The sequence below is a fragment of the Tympanuchus pallidicinctus genome, unplaced genomic scaffold (genome assembly GCF_026119805.1).
Source record: "Tympanuchus pallidicinctus isolate F22 unplaced genomic scaffold, pur_lepc_1.0 scaffold1, whole genome shotgun sequence".
Lineage (NCBI taxonomy): Eukaryota > Metazoa > Chordata > Aves > Galliformes > Phasianidae > Tympanuchus > Tympanuchus pallidicinctus.
In genome coordinates this window covers 55,298,926-55,305,795 of record NW_026294618.1, presented here as the reverse complement: position 1 = coordinate 55,305,795, position 6,870 = coordinate 55,298,926, and the positions used below count along the sequence as shown (strand labels likewise).

The following is a 6,870-nucleotide window of genomic DNA, read 5'->3' as shown; positions in this document are numbered from 1 at the left end:
TTGAGTGGCAATATCAAGCTGCTTGTCAGGCTAGAGGAAAAGTATGCCATGCAGAGGAACCTGGATGGTATTGAGAGGTAGGCCCATGCCAATCTAATGAAGTTCAACAAGGCCAAGTCAAGGTTCTGCATCTGGGACGGGACGATCCCAAGAGCCAAGTACAGACTGGACAGAGAATTGCTCAAGAGCAGCCCTGATCTGGGAGTGTTGACTGATGAAAGACTCAACATGAGCCAACAATGCATGCTTTCAGCCCAGAAGGCCAACCATATCCTGGGCTGCATCAAAAGAAGTGTGACCAGCAGGTCAAGGGAAGTGATTCTGCCTTTCTACTCTGCTCTCATCAGACTCTACCTGGAGCGTTGTGTCCAGTTCTGGGGCCCTCAACACAAGAAGGTCATCGAGCTGTTGAAATGGGTCCACAGGAGAGCCATAAAGAAGAGAGGACTTGACCACCTTCCCCATGGGGAGGGGCTGAGAGAGTTGTGGCTCTCCAACCTGGGGAAGAAAGCGTTGCAGGAGGACCTTATAGTGGCTTTCCAGTAGCTGAAGGGGCCCAACGGGAAAGCTGGGAAAGGACTTTTTTTGAATGCCAGGACAAGGGGAAATGGCTTTAAACTGGAAGAAGATAGGTTTAGATCATATATTAGAAAGAAAATGGGAGGGTGATGAGACACTGGAACAGGTTGCCTGGAGAGGTTGTGGATGTCCCTTCCTTGAAGGCTTTCAAGGCCAGGCTGGATGGGGCTTTATCAAGCTGGTCTAGAGGGAGGTGTCCCTTCCTATAGCAGAGGGATTGGAACTAGATGTTCTTAAAGGTCCCTTCCAACCCATTCTATGATTCAGTGGTGAATTTATGTTTCAAAATAGTAGCTAATTTCTGAGCAAATATATTTGCAATGCATTTTTTGCTTCCTTTTAATCTTAATTTGTTTTGTTTTTTATGCAAGCAGTTCTTGTTTGTTTTCATGAGATATACTTCCAAAGTTTTCTCAGGATAATCACAACTGGAAAAAAAAAAGAAGGGGAAAAGTGCTAATAACTTTCTTTTATATGCAAATAATTTATCTAGTTACTTAGCCAAGTTCTGGAATTGATTAGAAAGGAAAACATGCATTAATTTTGAGCAATACTATAGCAGTAGACTGTTGAGAGCATTTTTATTACCCTCAAGGACATTCATGTTTTGCCTTAAATCTTTCTAATTATATGCAGCTGGTCAGGTATGGTAGCTTCAGCAAGTCAAACAGTCAGCAAGTAACAAAATACTTCCACATCAAACTGTTACTCTACCTACAGATTTCAAACAACAGGGTTGATTTCAAACAACTATTAATCACATGGGAGATCCGAGCAGTAAGAGAACTGATGCTTTCTCAGTCTTTAATACTTCATTAAACTTTGGTTAGCCACATTTAATGAACTCAATGCAGCAAAAAGCAAGTTTATATATATAGACTATACTAAAACACAAGCCTACCTATAGCCTTGAAGTCTATGATTTTGGAAACAATGTGGGAGGTTATTAGAACTAAGTAATAGTGCATTGAGTACAAAAGAACATACACTTCTTAAGCACAACAGCAACAAAAACAGCACTTTACCTCTGTTTGTACAGTTGATGTGGCCACTACTAGAAAAATAGTATCCAGTGTACAAACTAAGCAAAGTCATGAAGATAGAAGGTAAATGCTGCAATGGAGGTCTAGCAGTGCTCTTTTGAACTTGAAAAACAGGAAGTCTAGCTATCAAAAATGAGTTCTAATGGTGATGAAACTGATAGCTAGGTGTGGGCACACACAATTTTGGAAAAGGAACTGTAATTGTAAATGTGGCTTGCTGCCTACAATTCAGAGGGAGTGACAGGGTTCTTGAAGGAGTGACTGAAACAGGCATCTGAGCACAGGATACACCTGTGGTCTGACTTACAGCAGCTCTGGAAAAATTACTGCACAAAGAGAACATGCTGATGGAAAAATACAAACATGGCTTGCAAAAATACAGCTTGAGCTGTGCACATAGTACAACACTGACTGCAGACTGAGAACCCGTACAGTGTGGGAAGTTAGCCAGATGAGGAAAACATGATAACTGCCTAATACAAGATGCAGGATAACATGGAGAGAAGTGATCTAATTCTTATAAGGGTAGCCAAATTTTACATCTGTTGTATGCAAGCAATCTGGACTTCACAGAGCACTCCAATCACCTAATAGAGAACTGCTGCATTCTTGCTCTGCTGGATGGATAAAGGAGCATGTGTGGCTGGACAAAGCTGAGATGAGCACGTTCTCTGCAAAAGTGAGATCAGAAAGAGTTCTGATAGGGGCAGCGGACAAGAAGTTACACTTTGGAGAAGTCAGCAGTGCATTAGCATCAGTGATGATCCAGTTATTTGCAACACACAAACAGTGCGTTGGTTAGGAAAGATGAGGCTCTGGAATAAGCTGCTTGCACTGCTGAACAGATAGCACAGCTCTTGCTACGGAATCCAGCAAGGGCTGTAAAAAACATTCTCAGGGCCTAGGAAATTCACAATACAAAAACATATTTGTCCCAAACAAGAAATTCTTCAAGTTACATTATTAATTGATAGTACTCAACTTCCACTGATTTCAAATTAAAATGTAAGTGAAGCTTATTTTTAAGCGCTTCACTGAAGAAAGATGACTTTCTGAATTTGATACTGACAAATTCTATCAATTTTTATCAAAAGAGAGTTAACTCAGAGTTCTCTATGGCCTGACCTGCAGCTACAGGCTTAAGCAGACCAAGTGATAGAAAAGTGAAGCAAAAGAAATTTAAACAGAACTGTGCCACGGCTTGAATACAAATCACATACAAGAACAACTGTTTACTAAGTGCTGTGGAAACTCTCAAGTGACTGTATAGAACTTTCAAACAAGCCTGTCTTTCTTCAACAATAATACTAAAAGTTAGATGATACTTTGTGACCTAGAATATGCTAGATGGTAGAACAATGCACATGTTCTATGAAGTTTGAGAACTAATCCTTTTTTTCCTTTCAAATAAGAAATGTGGTTCATCCATACAGCGGAATATTAACCATTTTTCCAAGCATCATATTTTTTAATTAGCTGCAGGTTTTTGTTTGATGTGATTCACTTTTACAAAGTCTACGATTTAAAACCATCCCACTATCTCCCATTGTCCGTGCGAAATACCAATGGTCTCCTTAAGGGGAAGACAAGGCAATAAGCTAAGATTTTGCTGTTTTGGTTTTGCATATAGGTTTCAAGCTTCATCAGCCCAGGATCAAATAGCAGTAAGCGTAGGAAGTCATTTTCATGTTTAGTGTTATCTACAAACCATAAATAATTTGGGTAATTTGTATATGTAGTATACAATGATAATAGTGAACTGTTCTTAATTTCTCACTCTCTTTTCCTTTTTCTGGTTCAAAGAAAAGGGAAGAAAAAGTACAGACTTCTGTTTTTGAAAACCTCTAGAATCAGTTTAGCTGATACAGATTTTCCTAGTCTAAGCTAGGTTTTAAGAAAAGGACTTACTCCTTAGCACTATATAGCTGTGAGAACCTCAGGTAAGGAATAGGGATCAAAAGCTTCGCAAGATTCCCCCAACTCTTCCTCAGCTCCACCTTTTGTATCCATTCTGCTGGAGGAGCAATATCCTACATAACAGTAATGTTTTTCCATCACACTTTTCTTGCAGTGAATGCTGGTGCTTGCCACTGCTTGTGACATTATTGTAAGCTCTGTGCAGGCTGAGAAACCAGCAGAAAGTGAACAGTTCTAATTCCACAGCACATACCAGCTTGCCTGCTGGGTCTCACTCCAAGGTCCAAGGCCTCACTCATTGCCTTGTCAAAGTTACAGTTATTTATCCAAGCAGAGAGCTAGCACTGCTCTTGACAGAAGCTCTATACCAGCATCTGGAATTGCCACAGCAATGCCCGTCGTGCCAGGAACTGTCCTTATTTCACAGCAACTCACACAGGCACTGGTGAGCCCAGCCTGTGCCATAAACATGCATCATCAGCTCTGCCTCCCAAAAACTGGCTTCCAGAAATATCTTCCAGCTGTCCAAAGTCAGCTGGCATGCTGACATAGCATGCCCCATGCTGATAGCCTGCAGTGCTGCTCTCTTCCAAGTCTAAGTAGAACAGTGCAGTAGGGAGGCTGAGAAAAGCAGACACTCAACATGCTAGGGAGCAGAGTCCTGTTTTAGGTCTGTGAAAGTTTCCAGACAGTGCTACAGTACACTGTAAGTTGCTTCAGCTTAAACAGAGGCAAACCCCATTAGGCTGTGTGGCTATCAGCAGAACTGCTTCTGCATCTTCCCTTTGCTCTTGGCCACAGATGAGGCATAGGATGAGAGAAGTGGTACTTCTCTGTAAACCCCTTGTTTGGGCAAGATGGGCCCCCTCCACCTGTGCTCCAGTGTCTCAGTCCTGCCCCTCACTGCCTGTGCCTGCTTCCAGACTTCTGCTCTTTCTTAGCATGCTTAGCCCAGAGCTCTCCCTGCATAAGTGCTGATCTACAGCTCTGAAGAGAGAGTTTTTTCACCAATATTCTGTTGGAAAATGTTATCTGGGTTTTTTTTTAATGCATTTTGATGTTGGTTTAATTATTCTCAAACACTTTATATCTATTTGTACATTTATTTCTTACCCCACATCTGTAAGAAGAAAATGAAAAGAAAAAAAAAAATTCCTTGGACAACTCCTTGCTTCCTGTAATGTAAGCAACTGTAGCTCTACTAAAGATCACAAGGATTCAGATTTTGCAACATTATTTACTGTTACCCCATTGGACTTAAACCCATGGTGTGCTCTATCTGTCTCTGCTCATCTGACTTAAAAACAGCCCAAAATATTTGTCCGTCTAAACTGAGTATGTTTACATTTTCCCGTATGATCCTGGACACATTTTACAATTTAAGCAGTTACTAAAGAAAACAATTCTGTTTTTATCATAGAATCATAGAATGGCCTGGGTTGAAAAGGACCCCAAAGGTCATGTAGTTTCAACCCCCGCTGTGTGCAGGGTTGCCAACCAGCAGACCAGGCTGCCCAGAGCCACATCCAGCCTGGCCTTGAATGCCTCCAGGGATGGGGCATCCACAGACTCCTTGGGCAACCTGTTCCAGTGTGTCACCACCCTCAGGATGAAAAACATCCTCCTAATATCTGATCTAAACCTCCCCAGTCTTGGTTTAAAACCATTCCCCCTTGTCCTATCACTATCCGCCCCCATAAACAGCTGTTCCTCCACCTGTGTATATGCTCCCTTCAAGTACTGAAAGACCACAATGGAGCCTTCTCTAAGCTAAACAAGCCCGCCCAGTTCCCTCAACCTCTCTTCAGAGGAGAGGTATCCAACCTATTTATGATTAAATAGGTTTCAAAAACAAAGCTTAAAAACTGTTGGGGTGAACTTTTCCCTTGTACGAACATTTACTATTTACCTGGCTTCATAAACAAACAGCACAAATGTCAGTAAATAGATCTTCCATGGTCAATCCTACTTTTAGCTGTGGGAAAACAGAGATAACAATCTGTTTTACTGCTCTTTTCTTTCCAAGCCCTTTGTGCAAGGACTCACTTTTTAAGCAGTAGCCAAAAAGCAACCAGCCAGCTAGGAATACCCAGCAGTTGTTCAGGGGTAACAAGCCAAATTAATTTTTAGCAGTGCTCTTGGTGTGTGGGGCAAAACAGCAAAGGAAAATAGTAAAAGCTGTTTAAGGGAAGCTTTCTGCTCTTCAGAATCAGGCAATTAATTATGACTGAGATAGAGTCATACTCACAGAGTCATACTCAGTCATAGAGACTGAGTAGAGAGGCCTTGCATCTTCCCCAGGTTAACAGCAGGAGCCTTCTACCCTCTTCTTGGAAATGGTTGCCACCCAAAAATGAAGGTGCCTGCCTCCCAGCACTGACCTACTGGGGTTCTCAATGTGCAGAAATAAAAGCTTTTTACAAGGTGCTACAAATAAATTACAGGGACAAGTTTAGCCTCTACCTTTAGTTGTCACTTGAAGTGTTACTAAGGATTACAAGCAGAGATACTTCCAGAGGAAAACAGGAGTAGCGACAGGAAATTTGACTCTTGCTCCTTTCTCTTGCCCTCTAAGGACCTCATTGTAGCTGCTGACAAATGGCCTGCAGCAATGTCACCTGTAGAGCCTCTGCACACAGACACCAGCAAGGAGCTCTGTATGCTCCTCTTCTGTTACAGAAGCAGAGATTGCCATAAAGCCAGCTGATGGCTTTTCAAAATGAATTTTAAAAAATATTATTTTTAAAAATCACATCTTTGAACACAACCCTTACGCTCCAAACTGCCTATTGTACTAATGGATTGATGGCTAATCCACCATACATTTGGGGTGCCTTATACCAATACGTGAACATTAATTCCATTTGTGTCCCTCCTGTATTTATAACATCCTTAACTTCTCATTGCCAGCGTAAATATTTCACCATGATCTTTTGGGATAGCTTTAATTCTACCAAAAACACAGGTGTCAGAACCATATACGCTCCCAGCCCTGCCAAAACATTCCCAGAGCTCTATGAACACATTTCAGTCTGACATGGAGGTGCTGCAAGACTGTTGTTACCTTTTACTCATATAGTAAACATTTCATTTGTGTCACAAAAAGCTCTTACGTCCATGATATCAACCAGTAAGTTTTTCATATGCAGAGGCCTCACATAGGATCAGTTCAACCCTACTTGCACCAATATTTTTAACAGAAACCTTTCTACAATCAACACAAGTTCAACCTAATCCCACTTCTGAAGAGAAGCAGAAACCCTTTGTTTTACAAAGCACACAATATGCTCTTGAACAAAAAAAAGCACTCCTGGTTTTCAGGGCTTTATCT

At 41.4% G+C, this 6,870-nt stretch overlaps 1 long non-coding RNA gene across 5 annotated transcripts in view; it reads right to left on the bottom strand.

Annotated features, from left to right (window-relative positions):
• Positions 1 to 6,870, bottom strand: part of LOC128076837 (uncharacterized) — a 32,574-nt gene that overhangs the window by 20,486 nt on the left and 5,218 nt on the right. The gene's annotated exons all lie outside the window — the stretch shown is intronic.